The sequence below is a fragment of the Hevea brasiliensis genome, chromosome 13, assembly GCF_030052815.1.
Source record: "Hevea brasiliensis isolate MT/VB/25A 57/8 chromosome 13, ASM3005281v1, whole genome shotgun sequence".
Classification (NCBI taxonomy): domain Eukaryota; kingdom Viridiplantae; phylum Streptophyta; class Magnoliopsida; order Malpighiales; family Euphorbiaceae; genus Hevea; species Hevea brasiliensis.
In genome coordinates, this window is record NC_079505.1 from 90,755,064 (window position 1) to 90,780,192 (window position 25,129).

General features: G+C 42.6%; 1 pseudogene; it reads right to left on the reverse strand.

Annotated features, from left to right (window-relative positions):
* LOC110665739 (vacuolar-processing enzyme alpha-isozyme-like) overlaps positions 1–25,129 on the reverse strand; it is a 32,340-nt pseudogene that overhangs the window by 6,745 nt on the left and 466 nt on the right.

Genomic DNA, 25,129 nt, shown 5'->3' on the forward strand with positions numbered 1-25,129 from the left:
CTAACCTAAAAATTATAATAACTCACCATGCTTTTTATATGTTTTAGAATCATGCTTCTTTTTCAATATGTCTATAAGGTCATTGGCATAAAGGTCCTCACCAAAAGGCATAGCTAGTGATAATATACGCACATTAAAAAGTTAAATCGTTAAAACCTATAACAAGTTTACATTTTTCTAAAAATTAAATTAAATAATATAAATACAGATAAATACATGCAAGGATGGGTTTGAATTAAAGAGTTATACTTACCAACTATACCTGCACTGCCATGGTCACTGTAATATATGAAAATATGATCGTCTAGAGCACTATCTACAACTTTTCCATTACCACCAGTGAGAGCCGATTTATTTCCCAGAATCACAGCAAAAAAGTTGTCAACTGTGCAGTTGCGTCCAGTGTAATCCTGAAAAATTAATTAATTAATTATATATGAATATAAAATTAAATAAAAAAAATTAAATAAGAAAAAGCCTTGGGAACTCCATGATAAACATCATTCCCATTGGGCTTGTTGATGAGTGTTGACACCATATTTTGGCCGACCCCCAAAATCAATAAATTTCGAAACTGATCCCTAGCACTAAGTCTCCCTTTGCCAGCCAATTACATTTTCGATCTCTCTTTACCGAACAATCACATTTCCGACCTCTCCTCAAAAGGAATCAAATCAATACTAAGTACCCATGTCATTTAAAGCCTTGCCGATCTCTCAAACCAATTGTCAAATCTCCTGAATAGTCAATTACATTCCCGATCTCTCTCGTCGCATTTAAATCGAACCAAAGACTAGATCTTCATTTTAAAAGTTTAGGAATAATCAAGTTAAGGTTCTAATCCGGTTTAATGGCGATCCCGATCTTAAGTACTCAAGCCAAATTTCCAATTTTAAATCAAGTCCTGTTTAGCGTTGGTTCCCTGCCGATCTCATGCTTATGGTGTTTTCCGACCTCTTACACTTAGATTAATAATCACCTTTAGTTGTTTTAATATTCTCAGACAATCAAGTGCTTAAGTAATTTAGAGATTTTTCGATCACATCCATTCACTGAACAAAAAGCGAATTTCATTTCATATTAAAGTTTGTACAAGTCATTTGGCTGGAGGATCACCCCCAGCCTGATCTACATTTTGCTCATCTCCTCTCTCACCCTCAGCCTCCTCCTCTCAATCCTCACCCTCGTCCTGGGGAGCCAGATCTACCATCCAAGAGAAGTCCTCCTCGGGTTACCGATTCTTGAGCTCGGCCAGGAGATCCCTGTGAGCATTCACATAAGCGCCGGCCTCCCTTGTCACCGCCTCTTCCTCTTTCTCTTTGAGCTCCTCAGTGAGCTGAGCAACTTCACCAGCCCGGAGTGCCTGAATCTCTTCAAGAACACGATCTCGCTCGGCTAGAACACGAGCTTGCTCGGCCAGCTTGTCCTCCTAGAACTTCATCCGCCCCTCAATTTCAGATATGTAGTTCTGAGAGGAAGAGAGTTGGGAACGGAGGGAAGCCACTTCATGACCCATCTTCTCGACCTCCTTACCCAGGCGGTGAGCCTTCTCCCGGACGATATGCTAATTCACTAAGCACTCCACGTTCAGGCTCATGGAGCGGGTCAGGATGTCATCAAGATTGTCCGGAGACAGCCTGTCCCGATCCTCCCGAAGGCAGATAGAAGCCCCCAGAACTTTAGCGAAACTCGGATTCTCCCGAACAGTTCGGTTCTTCTCCAAGGAATGGATCAACACTTGAGCACCGCGGGAGAGGGTCCGTGTGGTAGGTTGAGAAGGACCCCTTTCCGCACCTGAAGCGACTGGAGGAGCTGGAGGTGGCTCTTCTTGGCGAGGAGGAGATCGGATCACTTCTACCTCAGGGATCGGCTGCCCCGAAGGTTGAGATGGGCCCCCTTGCATTTCCTCAGCTTCATGCCTGGGTGTCTGGAGCAGTTCGAATTGCTTCATCTCCCGCACTTTCCGGGAGACTTCTCTCTTCGCTTCCTGCTCTCCTTGGAGGCTTCGCCGCTTGCCATACCTGCACAAAGAAGAGGTCAGTGAGATCGCTAAGGTCCAAAGGTCTGAGATATAGAAAATACCGATGCCGAGGTCAGAGAGCTGAAGCCCGCGATCTTCGCCGGTGATCAATTCCATTGTCCAGTGATGTAGTTCGGCAGTAACTGCGTCCAAACAAGAGAACTTCTCTCTGCCCGCCTGATCTTTCAGCTCCATCACCATCAGGCCTTCTTCTCTATTTAAGGTGATGCGCTTTGGAAGTACAGGGCCCTGGTGCAGCCAGCTGCAAGGGAAGCCCTCAAAGCCGTTCTAAATTTTACTCCTCAGGATAAAGAAGCGGTTCTTCCAATTCTTCAGGGAGGAGGGCAGGTCGGTGAAAAGCCCACAATGGGGTTTCGCCTGGAAGAACCAATACTCGTCGTCCTTTCGACGAGTTAGCCTATGCAGTTCGGCGAACACCTTAGCTGTAGGTTGGAGCCCCTTAGCTATGCATAGGCCTCGGAAGGCTACTAAGATCCGCCACGAGTTCGGGTGAACTTGAGCGATGCACACTTGGTGATATTTTAAAACTTCCTTGAAGAAGTCGTCCAAAGGGAATCGTAGACTGGCTTTTAATTATTCTTCGTAGATCATGATCATATCGTTCTCCTCGAAGAAGTGATCAGCACGAAGATCGCCGTGACACCTAATCAACTCGTAGGAATCAGGCCAAATGTTATACTCTTGGCTGAACGACTGCAGATCGGTTTCTTGAAGGACCGATGGCAACTCGTCCATGGGAAGATTCTCCCTCCCTGAAGAAGGTACATGCCTTGATGGTGCTGCTTGCCCTCGAGCTGGAACAGGGACCCTAGAAGGTTCAGGTCGCACGCTTGGTCCAACCACCTCCACTTCATCGGATGACCACGAGATCTAAACGGAAGGGGGGCTTGCCGCTTTCTGACCCTCGGCGCCGCTCATTTTCAAAGGAAACAAGGAATTTAAACTAGAAGAAGGATCAAAACCCTTACCGGAGTCTGATCGGTGTCGGAAGAACTTGAGAAAACGAGAGAATTTTGAAGTTGTTTGCGAGAAACTGAAAATGACATAAGGGAGCAACTGGCTAACCCTACCCCTATTTATACTCGTCCGAGCATTTAATGCTCACGATGTTCCAGGCAGTGCATCGGTTAGCGGGACTCGCCAGCTGTTCTGACACGTCTCACGAATATTCCGAAGATTCCATAAAAAGATCGGTTAACTATAGAGCGGCAGATTAAGGGTTTTTGAATTACAGATCGGATAACGTCATTCAAATTAAGAGTCGGATCGGATAAACACACCAGAGATCGGAGAATAATCAATGCAATAATAATAAAGTGATAATTGACAAAATGAATTTTATTTCTAAAAAGTCAAATTACATCATTTGGGCGATCTCTAGAGATCGGATTACATTAAAGGTCTGATTACATCATAAGGGCGATCTTTAGAGATCGGTGGAACATCCTATCTAAAAGGCCTATGTCAAAGCCTAGTCTCGTGGCTGAGTCAAAAGATGTGTTTGACCAGGAGACTGGCTGTTGACATCGGATAGATGTACAGCTTAGATGGGGGGATTATGACTCTCATGAGAATGAGAGAGGTCGTCATCAAAGTTACCGCTCGAAACCGAGCCGCTATCGGAACACCCAGTGTGGTGAGAAGCCAGATGAACGCCAAGGGGCAGCCACCGGAGTTAAGGGGAATATTAGCAGTCTTCTCGCCCGAAATCGATTCGCCGATTATGTCAGACGAACGATTTGAGATCGGTACGATCGAGGTCCTCGATCCAGATCAGTTAATTAGTCCGGTTCTCTCACTGTCATCAGATAGGGTTATCATGATTCTCCGATCACCGGGATCGTAAATTTTCAGACAAGGGACAAAGAGGATAATCGGGAAAAGATCAAAAGTGGCCACCATGGCCAGAATTATTGCCGGAGCAGTTAGAACAAGAAAAGTGAGAAGGAAAGAGGAAAAATAAATGAGGAAGGGTTTCCTGCTGAAGGTATATATATAGGGGATGGTCTGAGCATTTATTACTAAGCAGAAAACGAAGCGGACGCCTCGAAAATTGAGGGAATAAATGCTTTGACTGGATCGGACCTGACAAAGAAAAGACCAGAGTAGAAGAGGTCGGAAGAAGGGTGGCCGGCATGAAAGACCGAAAAAGGAGCGTGTCAGGAGAGATCGGAACAGAGGAGCCCGTTATGAGAGATCGGAAAAGGATCACATTGAAAAGACCGAAAAGGAGGGGAGGTCGGAAGACAAAGAGGATAAGACAGCTTCTGCTGATTATCGTCATAATAAGGGCCGAGGTAGTTAAAGCATCGCAGATGAAATCCCCACCGCACGCCCCAGAATAGCCCGCATTACTGACATGTGCCAGAGTACGTCATGACAGCGCTGTACATCCTAATCTCCACCGTTGATCTTACTTATAAGGACGAGCTCGGAGCCCTCGGATCGAAGAAGAAGATGACAAGATCAACGCCTTTCACTCCTAGCCCTCGGATCGCTCTTGACAAGAAAATTTTGGGCCGTCAGATTAGAAGAGAAAAAAAAACAAATATTCTAGAAGGGATCTCAGCCGTCCGTTCTGATTCTCTTTAATTCCTGAGCCTTAGATCATGTCCTTCAAAATCTTAACCCTCCATCTCCCTCAAAACAAATCCTGACCCTTCATAGGGAGCACCCAGTTCCTATAAATACCTGCATGAAAACTGTTCAAAAGGGAGGACGAATAGTGAATATAGCGGAAGGACTCTGAAACTTTATTCAGCTCGTTACTCTGCTATTTTTGAGCTTTCATAAGAAAAACTTTTGAAACCAGTTTTATGAAGTATTTTCTTGCAAAGGGATTTCTGAATACTGAAACTCTTCATTTTCAGTTCGTTCATTATCCTGTGACACTCTCACTTTCTCTCTTTGTTATCTTTATTTCACTCCCGTTGTCCAAGCTCAACCTCATTCATACTCAGTTATAATTTTGATCGGACTGTATTTTAACAAGGTATTCTTCATTTCAAGGCGAACCTTAGTCTTCAGTTTACCAGCCCGCGGCCCCATTACGTTCTGTGATCCCGTAATTAGTTTAATAGATCCGACTCCCTACAGATGAGTGCTCATATTGTTGTTTTATTAAGTGCTCGTTCTTATTTTACGTACTTCCTTTGTTCTTTTATATATATAATTTTCTCCAAATTTATATTGCGTTAAAGAACACGAAGAAGGTTATTCTCGAGTTTACTTCCTTGTTGACCAGTCCATTCTTTTTGTTAATCTTTGTTATTCCTGAATGTAAGTCCTCTAGTCCCGAGTAGCGTATAAGTGGTTGGATAAAATGTAGGTAACTGTATCTTAAGGGTCTCTTTAAAATAATGAAAGGTCTGACTAATAAGTCGGGAAAATAGTAAGGCCGAATCACTAGAATAACACAAAACACAATTGAGTAAGACGTCACAAGGCAGAGTAAAACCGAACCTTAAGATAAATAAATGGTATAGATTGGGTATCAAAAGGTACTGGTAAGGCGACCACATAGGAAGGTCGAAAAATTCAGTTTGGTATCCCCTGACTAGTTACAAGGTACCAATGAGTTAAAAGAAGCCTTATTCCGAGCCCCGGCATCTTTGAATGCCAGAACCCTTAGTTCTAGCATTTCGTGATGGGTAGCTGTAATCAAATTTCGAGAGATCGAAAAAGTCCTTATCCGACTTCTATTAAAATAAAAGAGATCGGAAGAGAGTTCTTATCCGATTCTCAATCTAAAATTTTAATAAATATTTAAAAGGAGATCGGAGGAGAGTTCTTATCCGATTCTCAATCTAAAGTTTTAATAAATATTTAAAAGGAGATCGGAGGAGAGTTCTTATCCGATTCTCAATCTAAAATTTTAATAAATATTTAAAAGGAGATCGGAGGAGAGTTCTTATCCGGTTCTCCATCTAAAATTTTAAAAAAATGTTTAAAAGAGATCGGAGGAGAGTTCTTATCCGGTTCTCAATCCAAAATTTAAATAAATATTTAAAAGGAGATCGGAGGAGAGTTCTTATCCGATTCTCAATTAAGTCTTTAACGAATATATGAAATAGGTCGGAGGAGAGTTCTTATCCGATTCTCAAACCGAATTATTTATACGCACAATAATCCCTAAAATAAAACCAATATGCAACAGCCACTCACTAAGGTTGTCTCATTTACTTATGTATCTAGGTAATCCGGATTAGTGAAAGATCAAATATTCCTTTTGTCAGAAGGATTAACATTTCCATTCAAACCCTCCTAACTATCAATTCTAATTTATAAAGAACATGAAGTTAAATCTGCTTACCCTTATTGAGGGACAAGGTGGGGTGCCTAACACCTTCCCCACCCGTTTACGGACCCCGAACCTAGAATCTCTGTTTTTGAAGTGGTTTCATTTTAATTTACTTTCACAAATGGTTTTTTTTAATTTTCCTCAAAATTAAAGTGGCGACTCCTCACTTTTCCCACTTCAGTGAGTGTTCATCCAGGCGACCGCAAAACCCCTTGCAACAGCTTGGCGACTCCACTGGGGAGATAATTTGAACTTAACCCCGGTCGAGAGGTCCAAAAGTAGATTTAATTTTGCGATCAAATCATAGTTAGGTGGGCTCACTCCGCAAAGTTTTATACATTAATTATTGTTATTCTTGCTAACTGTTTTGCTTGTCTTACTTGTTTTACTTCCTACAACGCTCTTCGTCTAAAAAAAAAAAAAAGGAAAATTTCCCCCTGTATTGGGAAGAGGTAAAGATGTCCCTTCACACACTGAACACTCACATGATGTCCTCACACATTTCAGCCCTATACCCGGGCTTTCTTACCCTTTTAGGAAAATAGGAGGGGGTCATGTAGCAGTACCCGTGGGTTTTTACCACGTTAGTATCCGTGAAGGCTTCTGCTCAAATTGAAACTCGTTCTATTCACTGTGATACCCGTGGAATTTTCTCGACAATATCATGGGGGATAGAATGGGGCTCTATTATTTATAGTAGGGGCAATTTGGGAATCTGTGGCTTTTAGAAAATTAGACCTTGAGCTAAACTATCACGATAGCTGGAAGCCGTAGTAAGCTACCTTGTAAGATAGAACTGTCCAATTAGGTAGCACTTAGCCGGTACTAGGACTCTCCTTTATTTTAGGACAAAAGGGGCATACTTACTCTTACCCTATTCTGTTTATTTTATTTTGTTCTTATTTTTAAGGGTAATCTTGAATCATACTATTAAGAAAACTTACACATTTTCCTATTTTGATAAATGTGTAGGTGTCACTCTGCCAACAGTATAATTCAAGATTACCTGAATTTATCCCGCTAACAAGTTTTTCCTGCAGGCATCACCAAAATAAGGTCTGTAAAAGGATAAGCATCATTTTTAACATGGCATCCTCGAGTCAGTCGGCAGAAGAAGTTCTTAAGTCAGAACAGAATGCTAAACCATGGCCTAAAAATAAATCAGTACCCCCACACCGTGATACTGGCTCATTACCTCCATTGGACCTGAATAAGATTGAAGTCAGAATGAACAGTCTCGAGGGTTTGTCCAATGGTTGGAAGTCATTTCCCGATCAGGTCAAAGCACAATTTGAGAAGAAATATGGGAGGATTGTAACCTTGATGCGAGTTAAAGTTCAAGTCCCGGCACTAAAGGCCATGTTGTCAGTTTGGAACCCTAAGTTTGGAGTGTTCTTTTTCAACGATATCGATACTGCTCCCACTATGGAAGAATATCAAGCATTGCTAGAAATCCCTTATGTGGCGTAGAATCATATTTACCTACACCTCGAGCATAGGCAGACTTGGAAACGGTTCGCACATATATTGGGAATTCCATCAGAAGAAGCAAAGGGTAGGGAAACTGTCAAAGGAAACACGCATGGATGGTATTGGACTTATCTCAAGAAGGGGTTGGATCAATGCATCCAAGATGAACAGTGGGATCAAGCTTCATTGATGCTCGCTCTAGCAATTTACGGCTTGATCTTGTTCCCTGGACCTCCCGGAATCATAACTTGCGGCGTTGTGGAAATGTTCTGGGCAGTAGAAAAACAGAAGGTCAATCCAGTACCGGCAATCCTTGCCGAGACTTTCTTATCCCTTACTTATTGCAGACAACAAGGCAAGGGATCCATTAAATGTTGTTCTCAGTTGTTGCACCTCTGGATCATTAGTCATATGTGTCCTGTGGAGACGAAGGGATTAACTTGGTATCTTGACTAGCCTCTCATCGAGAAAATGACCCGATTGTTAATCAGCCCGAAGGATGAGCCGCAGTGGCAAGAACGCATTTTGAGCTTCAATAGCCATAACTATTGTTGGAAGAAATTGTGGACGTCAAGTCAATCCATTCTGATCAGCACGGGGAACAATCAATCAGTATCCCTAATCGGAGTAACTGGATACACAAGTTACACTCCGGCCTTAGTAATGAGGCAATTTGGCTCAACACAGTTCAGCATCAATGCAGAAGAATACCACCAAGGTCATTTCTACCATGAGCTCAAGGAAGAGGAAGGGTTGAAAATAGCTCGCAAATCTTGGGAAAACATCACTCTGATGGAGAGGTCGCCCAAAGGACCGAGTGCTATAGGCGATTATCTTAAATGGAGGGCTGACAGGGATCAAGAACACTTGGCTGGAGATCCAACAAAATTCGAAGACTGCGACCCTCGCTGAAGCGTCCTATCAGAAGAAGCTAATAATCCTCTGGCTGACTCATTACAGAAGGCAAACACCGAGAATTTGTAACTGCAAGAACAAATAAAACAGTTAGAGGATCAATAGCAGAACCTTAAAAGAAAAGTAAGAAGACTCAGGGAAGAGGCAAGAACCGAAAAGATGGGCTTCGAAGAGCAAGAGGCACAGTGGGAAAAGGAAAAAGGCTATCTCCAAGCTCTGGTAAAAGAAGTAGAAGTACAGAATAGTAAGCTTCAGAAAAAAATGAAATACCAAGAGATACTCGTAGAAGAGTATAAACAAGAAAACAAAAAGAAGAAGCTCGAATTAAAGGAACAGGCACTACTCATCAACGATATTCTGAAAGAATGTGCTAAGGAAAGAAAGGAAAAAGAAAGACAAGCCGCTCTCTATCAAGAGCTAAAAGAGAATGTTGACCAGCTGGAGAGAATGATAGCACAGGGAAAACAAGAACTCCTACCTGAATCCGAGTATGCTCTGAAAGCGTTCGACCCTGCCAAACAAGAAGAAAGGTTATACGAGTATCTCAGAAAATGTCATCTCATTATAAAGAACCTCCCTGAGCTTAGGCCAATGTAAAGAATGCTGTGTACAAATTATTCAGTTAATAGAATGATGTTTGGGCCATTGTTTAGCAAAATGATGAATGAATAGTATAACTCCCGTAGGAACCCCCTCGCTAGGGTTATGCGAAAAATTGGATGTGCCATATGGACAGGTATCATAGATGCGCATTCAATCCAGTCATTCACAGTCAGACTATCGAATGATGCCATGATAAAATTGATACAATCGTCCTTCTGCAGATTTCATTTCGGCTCCCAAACGCCACTGTATCCTTCGTCCGAACCAGGACCTTTAGTTTTTTTTACGAAATTCAAAATTCACTAAAAGTTTTTTTTTTATTTATCACTCCCTACAGAAAATCAACATTGCTTCGAACAAAGCAAGTCTGACCAAGCACACGGTTCAACCCAAGCGAGTGTACTTAACAAGATCCCGAACAAAGAAGATAATGGAAGATCAGGAACAAGTACAGAACTTACAAGGGCAAGTATCCGAGTTGAAAGACCAGGTCTCAGAACTCATGAGACTAATGAGGGAGATGTCACAAAATAAACCAGCTTCAGAACCTAACCTACCACTACCTCCTCCACCACCTATAACAATGGATCCTCATCAGGCTTCAACCTCCTTCACCTTTCAGTCACCTATCCCGGATCCGACAATCACTGTCAACCCGGCTACCATAAATAATGACCTACCTTTCTCCCATTACCCAGTCGTCTCAAATGCCGACCCATACCCTTCAATACTAATTCCTCCAGTTCACTCCGCCCCTCATCTCCCAACTAGGGAAGCATTTCATGCAGTAGGAGGAGAAAGTAAGACCAGGGAAAACGAGAAGCTGTCTGCTCTAGAGGAAAGATTGAGAGCAATAGAGGGGCTGAACATGTATGGTTCAGTCGATGTGGCGTCACTGAGATTGGTGCCAGACGTGGTGGTGCCACCCAAATTCAAAGTCCCAGATTTCGACAAGTATACCGGGAACTCAGATCCCCGCATTCACCTAGCAACCTACATTGCCAAAATGTCTGCCTTGACAGAAGATGACAGACTTCTCGTCCACTTCTTTCACGAGCGCCTCTCCGGAGCAGCCCTGAGATGGTGTATACAGTTGGACAGGAACAAACTATGCTCCTGGAAGGATTTAGCTGATGCCTTTTTAAAGCAATATAAATTTAACTGTGATGTGGCCCCCACAAGGAGGGACCTTCAAAACCTGGTGCAGAAAGACAGGGAAAGCTTCAAAGAATATGCCCAAAGATGGAGGGAGAAGGCTGCAGAAGTATATCCTCCAGTAACCGACAATGAATTATGCTCCTTGTTCATCGAAACATTGAAGGCTCCTTATTTCAATCTGATGATTGGGAATGCCTCCAACAGCTTCTCGGATATCATCCAAGCGGGTGAGAGAATTGAGGCCAACTTAAGGATGGGACGACTACAGGAGTTGGCCGAGAACCCTGTGAAGAAGACTGCCAGTTTTGGCAAGAAAAAGGAGGGTGATGTGCATTCCATCACCTGGCAGAATAATTATTCCCCACTTCCTCAAAACAACTACCGGTCGTATCTTCCCCCTCATGGCCAAACAGTTGCCAACATTCCACCTCCTTTCCCAAATTATCCACACCCACGCCCACAGTATCCTCCACCTACAAATTACCAACCCAGACCACCTCCTCCACCTACCCAACCCAGGCCACCTCAAAATAATCCTAGACCACTAAGAAACCCTGATCCACCCCTTCCCCTCCCACTCAGTGAAATATACCGATACCTCGTCGGTATAAACCAAATAGTACCGGTTCCTCTAGACCCAATTCAGCCACCATACCCCAGGTGGTATGATGCCACTGCCCGTTGTGAATATCATGGAGGGGCACAAGGGCATTCAACTGACAACTGCGGGGCACTCAGAGGGAGAGTGCACGCTTTAATCAGAAACGGGTGGTTGAAGATTGAGGGGAATGGTTCCCTCCCCAATGTTACCTCAAACCCGTTGCCCAATCATAATGCGGGCAATGGCGTAAATATGATAGAGTCTGACGGAGAAGGGTCAACCCCAGAGATAGATAATCTGGTTCCTCACTTTGAGGCAATTTTTAGGATGGCAGTAAGGGAAGGTTACCTCTACCCTCAAGCACTGGAACCTGAAGATGGGGCAGGTTGCTCCTATCATGGAGGAGTAGCTAACCACTTGCTGCGAAATTGTGAAGAGTTTAAGCAAGAGGTTCAGAACTTATTGTCCCTCAAAGTTCTGAGATGCCAGACAAGGTCAAGGATGGAAGGGGGAGTGAACACAGCTAGATTCAGCCAAAATGCTTCCACCTCTAAACCTAGAATCACCTTCTCACCCCCAATAGCCTCACCACCAGTGACGATTATCCGAACCCCGCCTCAGCTCCCTGTCACCAATACCCATGCCATACCTTGGAATTATAACTTCCAAGTTTTCACTCAAGGAGCGTCGAGCAGTACATCGGCTCCTAATCTTGTTTCACCTTCGGCACCTCCAAAACCGTGCTTCACTCCTCATGAGCATTTTAAGATGACTTATGCCGGACCTACCAGCAATACTACTCCCCAAACTAATCCTCAACCCGTCGCTGCCACAAAATCCTCCCCACCTGAGCAAGAAGTTGAGTTTATAACCAGAAGTGGGAGATGTTACGGGTCTGATGAAAAAGAAAAGAAGAAAGGGAAAGTAAAAATGGGAGAGTCACAGAAGAGAACAGAGGAAGAGATTGAGAAAATGGAGGAAGTGGAACCTACCGGACCAAGAGAGGAAGAGGAGCTGCTGCTTCAAATAATGAAGCAAAGTGAGTATGATGTGGTGGAATAGTTAAGGAAGACTCCTGCCCGAATTTCACTGTTATCACTAATTCTGAGCTCTGAAGTGCACCGACAAGCCCTGCAGAAAATTCTGGATCAGGCCTTTGTGAACCCCGACATCACACCGGGGCAGTTTGAGAAGATAGTGGGACAAATCCAGGCATCCAGTTTTGTCACCTTTTCTGAAGAAGAGATAGACCCTGCAAGCTTAACGCACACTAAAGCCCTGCATGTGATAGTGAAATGCAAAGGTTGTATAGTGGCTAAGGTCCTTATTGATAATGGATCAGCACTCAACGTATTGCCCAGTGCTACTTTGGCCAGATTGCCGATTGACCAATCGAATATACATCAGAGTGCTATGGTGGTAAGAGCCTTTGACGGTACAAGAAGAGAAGTCCTGGGAGACATTGACTTGCCACTCCAAATTGGCGCATGCACCTTTAACGTCACATTCTAAGTGATGAACATTGAACCGGCCTACACTATGTTGCTGGGGAGGCCGTGGATCCATTCAGCGAATGCCGTTCCTTCAACTTTGCATCAGAAGACAAAGTACATTATGGACGGCAAAATCATCACGGTGAAAGGGGAAGAAGCCATATTGGTCACCAAGCCACAATCACTCCCTTATGTGGAAACGGCTGAAGAGTCATTGGAAAGCTCCTTCCAGGCCCTCGAACTATAAGAAAATGTTTCAAGAAATGAAGGGGCTATGGCTATGGTAGCCAAAGTGATGTCGAGGAATGGGTATGAAGAGGGCAAAGGCCTAGGTGCCGCGTTACAAGGGATTGTTGAACCTATACCGGCTATCCAGAAGGTGGGCCATTGTGGTTTGGGTTATGAGGAAGATGCCCTGATGGATGGGCGATTCTGGTTAAGGAACAGACTTCGGGATCAGAGATTCGATCAGAAAGTCGGGAAAATAAAGGAGGTCCCGAGGATCATTGAAGTCTTCACTAAACCGGTCATTGAAGATCTGGCAGATGTGGAAGAATCACCTGATGAACCATCCATCGATGTCATCCACCTGGATTCCTTGTATGAGGCTCTGGTCTCGCCAATGGCTGAGGGGCAGGAACTGGACAACTGGACAGCAGAGGACATTCCTATACTTAATTTCGAGTAAAGTACCTTTGGTTATCTACACTTGATCATTTTGTCCATGATGGCAAGTGTAACATTGTAAATGGACCCTTTTCTTATGTCATAAATCTTAATGAATTAATAGCACATTTTATATCCGATTCTCTTTTTCTCTCCATTTAAATTCCATCATTATAATATATTCTATTTTCGTTCATTCAGGACCATTTATCAATTAACACCTAATAATTCAATAGACTCACAAATTCCTCTGGTTAATTTTGAAATCCCTATAACTGCCATTACTTCAAGTGATTCTGAGGTGGAGCTCACAAAAGAAAGGGATGAAAGAGATGAACCTTCCTTAGTGCCTTGTGGAGACGAAACGCGCACCATAAACTTAGGCACGGAAGAAGTGAAAAGGGAACTTAAGGTTGTGGAGAGTGAGGAATTGGGAGATATGATCAGTTTGCTCAAAGAATTCTTGGACGTGTTTTCATAGAGCTATGACGATATGGTTGGTTTGGACCCCCAGATAGTGACGCACAAAATTCCCTTAATTCCGGGGACAATCCCGGTAAAGCAGAAGCCAAGAAGAATGAATCCGGACACACTGCTCAAAGTTAGGGATGAGGTCAAGAAACAGTATGATGCTGGGTTTCTGGAAGTAGTCAAATATCCCCAATGGATAGCTAACGTTGTCCCGGTAATGAAGAAGGATGGGAGAGTTAGGGTGTGCGTTGATTATAGGGACCTTAATAAAGCGAGCTTGAAAGATGATTTCCCCCTCCCTCACATTGATGTGTTAGTAGACAATGCTGCGGGATTGGGCAGTGTTCATGTATCGATGGGGCATCGGGATACAATCAAATCCCAATGGACGAGGGAGACAAGGAGAAAACTGCCTTTACCACCCAATGGGGGGTATTTTGCTATCGAGTCATGCCTTTCGGGTTAAAGAATGCTGGCGCCACCTACCAACGCGTCATGGTCACATTATTCCACGATATGATGCATAAAGAAGTGGAGGTGTACGTGGATGATATGATCATCAAATCCCAGGAAGAGGAGAGCCATGTGCAGGTGATGAGGAAAGTATTCGAGAGACTCAGGAAATATCAGCTGAAACTGAACCCTGCCAAATGCATATTCGGAGCTAGATCTGAGAAGTTGTTGGAATTCATAGTGAGTGAGAAGGGAATTGAAGTTGATCTAGATAAAGTTCGAGCCATTCAAGAGATGCCATCCCCAAAAACAGAAAGGGAGGTGCGCAGTTTCCTGGGGAAGTTGAACTACATATCAAGGTTTATTTCCAATCTCACCGCTGAAGCTGAGCCTATTTTTAGACTACTCCGAAAGAACAACACCACCCAATGGGATTCGGTTTGTCAAGAGGCTTTCAAGAAAATCAAGCAGTACCTGTCCAACCCACCAGTATTGGTCCCGCCGGTGGTAGGAAGGCCTCTGATCCTGTATATGGCCGTCCAACAAAGCTCAATGGGATGCATTTTGGGGCAACATGATGATACCGGCCTGAAGGAGAGAGCTATTTATTACCTGAGCAAAAAGTTCAATGAGTGCGAGTCAAGGTATTCTTTCCTAAAGAAAACCTGCTGCGCGTTAGCCTGGACAGCGAATCGCCTCAAGCACTACATGTTGAATCACAAGACATGGCTCATTTCTAGAATGGATCCTATTAAGTATGTATTCGATAGCCCATTCGTGCCAGGAAGAATAGCCAAATGGCAGGTCATACTATCCCAATATGACATTGTTTATATGACCCGGAAAGCGGTGAAAGGTAGTATAATCGCTGATCTCCTAGCAGAAAACCCTATCCAGGATTATGAAGCTCTGGATTTTGAGTTCCCTGATGAGCATATTAACGAAGTAGACTGTGGAGAAGAAGAGCCAGCTGATGTATGGGAAATGTATTTCGACGGAGCTGTCAATTTGTCCGGTAATGGAATCGGAGCTGTATTGGTATCCCCGGATGGGAAACATTTTCCGATAGCTATCAAGTTGAGGTTCGACTGCACCAACAATGTCGCAGAATATGAAGCTTGTGTGATGGGTCTACAAGCTGCTATCGAAATGAAGGTCAGGAAATTGGAGGTATATGGAGACTCAGCCCTGATCATTTATCAAGTCAAGGGAGAATGGCAAACCAAGGATCCGAAGCTAATCCCATATCAGAAGTACTTACTGGAGCTGACTAAGAAATTTGAGGAAATCTCTTTCACTCACCTTAGTCGAGACAAGAATCAATTTGTAGATGCCTTGGCCACCTTGGCTGTTATGGCTCAAATGGAAGAAGGGCAGACGACTCATTTATTAAAGATTAAAGCAAGAAATGAGCCGGCCTACTGCTTCATGATCGAAGAAGAGCCTGATGGTAAACCTTGGTATCATGACATCCTGGTTTACATCAGAACCAAAGAATTCCCCTCAGGGGCGAGCAAAAATGAAAAGAGGATGATTCGGAGATTAGCATTGGGGTACTTCCCCAGTGGAGAAATTCTATACAAAAGGAGCTCCAACGGCGAATTGTTGAGATGTGTGGATGCGAAGGAGGCAAAGAGAATCCTTTTCGAGACCTATGAGGGAAACTGTGCAACCCATATCAATGGGCATATGATGGCTAAGCAAATCATGTGACGGGGATATTTTTGGACTACCATGGAAAAGGATTGCGTCGAGTATTTCCGGAAGTGCCATAAGTGTCAAATTTACGCGGATCCGATAAATGTTCCGCCTCACCAGTTATTCAACCTCGTCTCACCTTGGCCTTTCGCAATGTGGGGCATCGATGTGATTGGTCCCATCAACCCTAAGGCATCCAACGGGCATAGATTTATCCTGGTAGCCATCGACTATTTTTCTAAATGGGTCGAAGCAACATCATATGCTCACATTACACAGAACACATTTCTTAAATTCCTCAGAAATAATATCATCTGTCGACATGGTCTCCCCAATGAAATCGTCACTGACAATGCCAAGAATTTGAATGGTCCAAAGATCCAAAGGCTATGTGATCAATATAGGATTCGACATCTCAATTCCTCCCCATACCGTCCCCAGATGAATAGAGCGGTGGAAGCTGCAAACAAAAATCTCAAAAGAATCATCCGGAAAATGACGATCACTTATAGGGATTGGCATGATATGCTCCCCTACGCTCTTCATGCATACCGGACCTCTGTAAGAACATCAACTGGGGCAACTCCGTACTCACTGGTTTACGGGATGGAGGCTGTATTACCTATCGAAGTTGAAATTCCTTCCCTAAGGATTCTGAAGGAATCGGGGATTGATGAGTCGGAATGGGTCCAGTCAAGGTTGGACCAATTAAACTTGCTGGATGAGAAGAGGTTAGCAGCAGCATGTCATGGGCAGTTATACCAGAGAAGAATGGCTAGGGCATTTGACAAAAGTGTACGCCCTCGCGAATTTCAACCCGGGGACCTAGTTCTGAAGAAAGTTCTCCCGAATCAAAATGATCCCCGGGGTAAATGGTCACCAACCTATGAGGGACCCTATGTGGTTAAAAAGGCATTTTCTGGTGGGGCCTTGATCTTAACCCACATGGACGGCAAAGAATTTCCAAGACCTGTAAATGCTGACACCGTCAAGAGATACTATGCCTAAAAAAAAAAGGGGTAGGGGTGAAAACCCGAAGGGGCGCTCCTAGCAAAATATGTTAAAGAAGGCGAAAACCCTCGAAGGGTGCTTTCTGTAAAATGAGTGAAGGATGAAAACCCGAAAGGGCGTCCTGAAAGAGCAAGCTAAAAAAAAAAATAAATAAATAAAATAAAAATCTAGGGGTGAAAACCCGAAAGGGCATCCCAAGAACCAAAAGGGAGAAATAAGGAATGGGGCATGAAACCGAGGATGGAAATAAACCGTCATGGCATGAGGCTTCAGAGTACTTGAAATAATGGCAGTTAAGAGACTTCAAAGCTAACTGCAAGGAATATGTGAGATCTATCCCCGTACCCTTTTTCTTTGAAACTGTACCTTTTATTTCTTAAAACCATAATAAAGTCATACTTTATTTGTGTTTATCTCTTTGCTTTTAACTTCCCTATACTCACTCTTTAATATTATCCTACTTCAATCTCTTTATCTAACGCGCTATTAATCATTTAAAATTTTGCCATAAGATTAGGATTTGAAATTGATAACCTCGCGTACTTTACTATGAGATTTGCAGGGAATGGCAAAAAAAAAAAAAAAAAAACTAGTGGTGAAAACCTGGAAAGGCGCTTCTGGTCAGGTGGGCAAAAGGAAAGTGAAAACCCGCAATGGCGCTTTTCGTAAAATAAGAAGAAAGTCGGGAACCGAAAAGGGGCATCCGGAGAAATGGGATCGTAGGTCAAGTCTTGCTACTCGTCCTCCATTAATCATCAACTTTCAGGATCCTGTTAAGTACACTTCATTAGGGAAGAACTTCTTGTGTCGGGATTAGACTTGCTTTGTAAGTTGATTTTAATTTCAGCATTTAAATTTCCTGTTATCAACCTCTGGTTCCTTGATCTAAGTTGATTTTAATTTCCTGCATTTAAATTTCCAGTTATCAACCTGTGGTTCCTTGATCTAAGTTGATTTTAATTTTCAGCATTTTAAATTTCCCGTTATCAACCTCTGGTTCCTTGATCTAAGTTGATTTTAATTTCCTGCATTTAAATTTCCCGTTATCAACCTCTGGTTCCTTGATCTAAGTTGATTTTAATTTCCTGCATTTAAATTTCCTATTATCAACCTCTGGTTCCTTGATCTAAGTTGATTTTAATTTCCAGCATTTAAATTTCCTGTTATCAACCTCTGGTTCCTTGATCTAAGTTGATTTTAATTTTCAGCATTTTAAATTTCCCGTTATCAACCTCTGGTTCCTTGATCTAAGTTGATTTTAATTTCCTGCATTTAAATTTCCTATTATCAACCTCTGGTTCCTTGATCTAAGTTGATTTTAATTTTCAGCATTTTAAATTTCCCGTTATCAACCTCTGGTTCCTTGATCTAAGTTGATTTTAATTTCCCGTTATCAACCTCTGGTTCCTTGATCTAAGTTGATTTTAATTTCCAGCATTTAAATTTCCTGTTATCAACCTCTGGTTCCTTGATCTAAGTTGATTTTGATTTTCAGCATTTAAATTTCCTGTTATCAACCTCTGGTTCCTTGATCCAAGTTGATTTTAATTTTCTAGCATTTTAACTTCTGTTACCAATCCCTAGATCACTAACTTAAGTAGGTTTTAGTTTCCTAACCTTGAACACCTAATCGCCCAAAATATGGGTCTAAATCTTTACATAATCCCTACACGAAAATTTTTCCAGTAGGAATTATGTAAAGAGGGGCAGCTGTTGACACCATATTTTGGCCGATCCCCAAAAGCAATAAATTTCGAAATTGATCCCCAGCACTAAGTCTCCATTTGCCAGCCAATTACATTTCCGATCTCTCTTTACCAAACAATCATATTTCCGACCTCTCCTCAAAAGGAATCAAATCAATACTAAGTCCCCATGTCATTTAAAGCCTTGCCGATCTCTCAAACCAATTGTCAAATCTCCTGAATAGTCAATTACATTCCCGATCTCTCTCGTCAGACGAAACTAAACCAGCACTAGATCTTCATTTTAAAAGTTTAGGAATAATCAAGTTAAGGTTCCAATCCAGTTTAATGGCGATCCCGATCTTAAGTACTCAAGCCAAATTTCCAATTTTAAATCAAGTCCTATTTAGAGTTGGTTCCCTGCCGATCTCATGCTTATGGTGTTTTCCGACCTCTTACACTTAGATTAATAATCACCTTTAGTTGTTTTAATATGCTCAGACAATCAAGTGCTTAAGTAATTTAGAGATTTTTCGATCACATCTATTCACTGAACAAAAAGCGAATTTCATTTCAAGCTAGAACACGAGCTTGCTCGGCCAGCTTATCCTCGTAGAACTTCATCCGCCCCTCAATTTCAGATATGTAGTTCTGAGCGGATGAGAGTTGGGATCGGAGGGAAGCCACTTCATGACCCATCTTCTCGACCTCCTTACCCAGGCGGTGAGCCTTCTCCCTGACGATATGCTGATTCACTAAGCACTCCACGTTCAGGCTCATGGAGCGGGTCAGGTGTCATCAAGATTGTCCGGAGACAGCCTGTCCCGATCCTCCCGAAGGCAGATAGAAGCCCCCAGAACTTTAGCAAAACCCGGATTCTCCCGAACAGTTCGGTTCTTCTCCAAGGAATGGATCAGCACTTGAGCACCGCGAGAGAGGGTCCGTGTGGTAGGTTGAGAAGGACCCACTTCTGCACCTGAAGCGACTGGAGGAGCTGGAGGCGGCTCTTCTTGGCAAGGAGGAGATCGGATCACTTCTACCTCGGGGATCGGCTGCCCCGAAGGTTGAGATGAGCCCCCTTGCATTTCCTCAGCTTCATGCCTGGGTGTCTGGAGCAGTTCGGATCTCTTCATCTCCCGCACTTTTCGGGAGACTTCTCTCTTTTGCTTCCGGCTCTCCTTGGAGGCTTCACCGCTTGCCATACCTGCACAAAGAAGAGGTCAGTGAGATCGCTAAGGTCCAAAGGTCTGAGATATAGAAAATACCGATGCCGAGGTCAAAGAGCTGAAGCCCGCGATCTTCGCCGGTGATCAATTTCATTGTCCAGTGATGCAGTTCGGCAGTAACTGCGTCCAAACAAGAGAAATTTTCTCTGCCCGCCTGATCTTTCAGCTCCATCACCATCAGGCCTTCTTCTCTATTTAAGGTGATGCGCTTCGGAAGTACAGGGCCCTGGTGCAGCCAGCTGCGAGGGAAGCCCTCAAAGCCGTTTGGAATTTTACTCCTCAGGATAAAGAAGCGGTTCTTCCAATTCTTCAGGGAGGAGGGCAGGTCGGTAAAAAGCCCACAATGGGGTTTCGCCTGGAAGAACCAATACTCGTCGTCCTTTCGACGAGTCAGCCTATGCAGTTTGACGAACACCTTAGCTGTAGGTCGGAGCCCCTTAGCTCGGCATAGGCCTCGGAAGGCTACTAAGATCCGCCACGAGTTTGGGTGAACTTGAGCGATGCATACTTGGTGATATTTTAAAACTTCCTTGAAGAAGTCATCCAAAGGGAACCGTAGACCGGCTTTTAATTGTTCTTCGTAGATCATGATCATATCGTTCTCCTCGAAGAAGTGATCAGCACGAAGATCACCGTGACACCTAATCAACTCGTAGGAATCAGGCCGAATGTTATACTCTTGGCTGAACGACTGCAGATCGGTTTCTTGAAGGACCGATGGCAACTCGTCCATGGGAAGATTCTCCCTCCCTGAAGAAGGTACATGCCTTGATGGTGCTGCTTGCCCTCGAGCTGGAACAGGGACCCTAGAAGATTCAGGTCGCACGCTTGGTCCGACCACCTCCACTTCATCGGATGACCACGAGATCTGAACGGAAGGGGGGCTTGCCGCTCTCTGACCCTCGGCGCCGCTCATTTTCAAAGGAAACAAGGAATTTAAACTAAAAGAAGGATCAAAACCCTTACCGGAGTCTGATCGGTGTCGGAAGAACTTAAGAAAATGAGAGAATTTTGAAGTTGTTTGCGAGAAACTGAAAATGACATAAGGGAGCAACTGGCTAACCCCACCCCTATTTATACTCGTTCGAGCATTTAATGCTCACAATGTTCCAGGCGGTGCATCGGTTAGCGGGACTCGCCAGCTGTTCTGACACGTCTCACGAATATTCTGAAGATTCCATAAAAAGATCGGTTAACTATAGAGCGGCAGATTAAGAGGTTTTGAATTACAGATTGGATAAGGTCATTCAAATTAAGAGTCGGATCGGATAAACACACCAGAGATCGGAGAATAATCAATGCAATAATAATAAAGTGATAACTAACAAAATGAATTTTATTTCCAAAAAGTCAAATTACATCATTTGGGCGATCTCTAGAGATCGGATTACATTAAAGGTCTGATTACATCATAAGGGCGATCTTTAGAGATCGGTGGAACATCCTATCTAAAAGGCCTATGTCAAAGCCTAGTCTCGTGGCTGAGTCAAAAGATGTGTTTGACCAAGAGACCGGCTATTGATATCGGATAGATGTACAGCTTAGATGGGGGGACTATGACTCTCATGAGAATGAGAGAGGTCGTCATCAAAGTTACCGCTCGAAACCGAGCCGCTATCGGAACACCTAGTGTGGTGAGAAGCCAGATGAACGCCAAGGGGCAGCCACCGGAGTTAAGGGGAATATTAGCAGTCTTTTCGCCCGAAATCGGTTCGCCGATTATGTCGGACAAATGATTTGAGATTGGTACGATCGAGGTCCTCGATCCAGATCGATTAATTAGTCCGGTTCTCTCACTGTCATCAGATAGGGTTATCATGATTCTCCGATCACCGGGATCGTAAATTTTCAGACAAGGGATAAAGAGGATAATCGGGAAAAGATCAAAAGTGGCCACCATGGCCAGAATTATTGCCGGAGCAGTTAGAACAAGAAAAGTGAGAAGGAAAGAGGAAAAATCAAATGAGGAAGGGTTTCCTGCTGAAGGTATATATATAGGGGATGGTCTGAGCATTTATTACTAAGCAGAAAACGAAGCGGACACCTCGAAAATTGAGGGAATAAATGCTTTGACTGGACCAGACCTGACAAAGAAAAGACCAGAGTAGAAGAGGTCGGAAGAAGGGAGGCCGGCATGAAAGACCGAAAAAGGAGCGTGTCAGGAGAGATCGGAAGAGAGGAGCCCGTTATGAGAGATCGGAAAAGGATCACATTGAAAAGATCGGAAAGGAGGGGAGGTCGAAAGACAAAGAGAATAAGACAGCTTCTGCTGATTATCGTCATAATCAGGGCCGAGGTAGTTAAAGCATCGCAGACGAAATCCCCACCGCACGCCCCAGAATCGCCTGCATTACTGACATGTGCCAGAGTACGTCATGACAGCGCTGTACATCCTAATCTCCACCGTTGATCATACTTGTAAGGACGAGCTCGGAGCCCTCGGATCGAAGAAGAAGATGACAAGATCAGCGCCTTTCACTCCTAGCCCTCTGATCGCTCTTGACAAGAAAATTTTGGGCCGTCAGATTAGAAGAGGAAAAAAAACAAATATTCCGGAAGGGATCTCAGCCGTCCGTTCTGATTCTCTTTAATTCCCGAGCCTTAGATCATGTCCTTCAAAATCTTAACCCTCCATCTCCCTCAAAACAAATCCTGACCCTTTATAGGGAGCACCCGGTTCCTATAAATACCTGCATGAAAACTGTTCAAAAGGGAGGACGAATAGTGAATATAGCGGAAGGACTCTGAAACTTAATTCAGCTCGTTACTCTGCTATTTTTGAGCTTTCATAAAAAAAACTTTTGAAATCAGTTTTCTGAAGTATTTTCTTGCAAAGGGATTTCTGAATACTGAAACTCTTCATTTTCAGTTCGTTCATTATCCTGTGACACTCTCACTTTCTCTCTTTGTTATCTTTATTTCACTCCCGTTGTCCAAGCTCAACCTCATTCATACTTAGTTATAATTTTGATCGGACTACATTTTAACAAGGTATTCTTCATTTCAAGGCGAACCTTAGTCTTCAGGTTACCAGCCCGCGGCCCCATTACGTTTTGTGATCCCGTAAGTAGTTCAATAGATCCGACTCCCTACAGGCGAGTGCTCATATTGCTGTTTTATTAAGTGCTCGTTCTAATTTTACGTACTTCCTTTGTTCTTTATATATATATATATATATATATATATAATTTTCTCCAAATTTATATTGCGTTAAAGAACAAGAAGAAGGTTATTCTCGAGTTTACTTCCTTGTTGACCAGTCCATTCTTTTTGTTAATCTTTGTTATTCCTGAATGTAAGTCCTCTAGTCCTGAGTAGCGTATAAGTGGTTGGATAAAATGTAGGTAACTGTATCTTAAGGGTCTCTTTAAAATAATGAAAGGTCTGAATAATAAGTCGGGAAAATAGTAAGGCCGAATCACTAGAATAACACAAAACACAATTGAGTAAGACGTCACAAGGCAGAGTAAAACCGAACCTTAAGATAAATAAATGGGATAGATCGGGTATCAAAAGGTACTGGTAAGGCGACCACATAGGAAGGTCGAAAAATTCAGTTTGGTATCCCCTGACTAGTCACAAGGTACCAATGAGTTAAAAGAAGCCTTATTCCGAGCCCCGATATCTTTGAATGCCAGAACGCTTAGTTTTAGGATTTTGTGGCGGGTAGCTGTAATCAAATTTCGAGAGATCGAAAAAGTCCTTATCCGACTCCTATTAAAATAAAAGAGATTTTAATAAATATTTAAAAGGAGATCGGAGGAGAGTTCTTATCCGATTCTCAATCTAAAATTTTAATAAATATTTAAAAGGAGATCGGAGGAGAGTTCTTATCCGATTCTCAATCTAAAGTTTTAATAAATATTTGAAAGGAGTTCGGAGGAGAGTTCTTATCCGATTCTCAATCTAAAATTTTAATAAATATTTAAAAGGAGATCGGAGGAGAGTTCTTATCCGGTTCTCCATCTAAAATTTTAAAAAAATGTTTAAAAGAGATCGGAGGAGAGTTCTTATCCGGTTCTCAATCCAAAATTTAAATAAATATTTAAAAGGAGATCGGAGGAGAGTTCTTATCCGATTCTCAATTAAGATCTTTAACGAATATATGAAATAGGTCGGATGAGAGTTCTTATCCGATTCTCAAACCAAATTATTTATACGCACAATAATCCCTAAAATAAAACCAATATGCAACAACCACTCACTAAGGTTGTCTCATTTATTTATGTATCTGGGTAATCCGGATTAGTGAAAGATCAAATATTCTTTTTGTCAGAAGGATTAACATTTCCATTCAAACCCTCCTAACTATCAATTCTAATTTATAAAGAACGTGAAGTTAAATCTGCTTACCCTCATTGAGGGACAAGGTGGGGTGCCTAACACCTTCCCCACCCGTTTACGAACCCCGAACCTAGAATCTCTGTTTTTGAAGTGGTTTCATTTTAATTTACTTTCACAAATGGTTTTCTTTAATTTCCCTCAAAATTAAAGTGGCGACTCCTCACTTTTCCCACTTTGGTGAGTGTTCGTCCAGGCGACCGCAAAACCCCTTGCAACAATGAGGACACCAGGCTTTGGATTATTTATGTCAAATGCAATGTCATCATACATGAAAACTATGATGTTTTCATCTTTCTATCCTCCTTTCCTCAGAATTTGATAAGCATGGCATACATCAGCCTGCATAAATTAAATGCAATATAATTAATTATGCTTCACTCATTAATTACCATGTGTTATGAATTATAATTAAATTTATATGCATAAAAATAAGTTGAGAATATTATTAGTGATCACCTGATGATGCCTATAATTGTCGTAACCTCTGGATCCAGCAACCAAAACTGCCCATATCGTTTTCCGTGGATAGACCCAATGTCTCCATGGATGAATTCTGTCTCTTTGGATGCGCCTAATCTGATGATGATTTTCTCACTGCCAATTAACAATGGAATAATAAAGAAAAGGAGGGCCCCTTGAGTGCAACACGATACCATTCTGATGATCTCAGTCCTCCTGCTCACATGTATATATTGTTTTTCTTGTTAATTAGCTGCCTTGCCAAGGCAATGACATCTCAGAAGAAAAAGGATGCGAATCAACATGTTTTTTTAAATGCAAATGCAACATGAAATAGAGCAAATCAAAATTAAGGGATGAAATATATATGGGTTATTAACTTACAGCGCAAACCTTGATACACAAACTGATGATATATTTGACTGATGAAATCAAAGGCTTTTATACATGAATGAAACTTATATATATTCTTATATGAAAATGAACGGTTGGGATCATATTTTCGATATTATCAAGAAAAAATATTTATTATTAT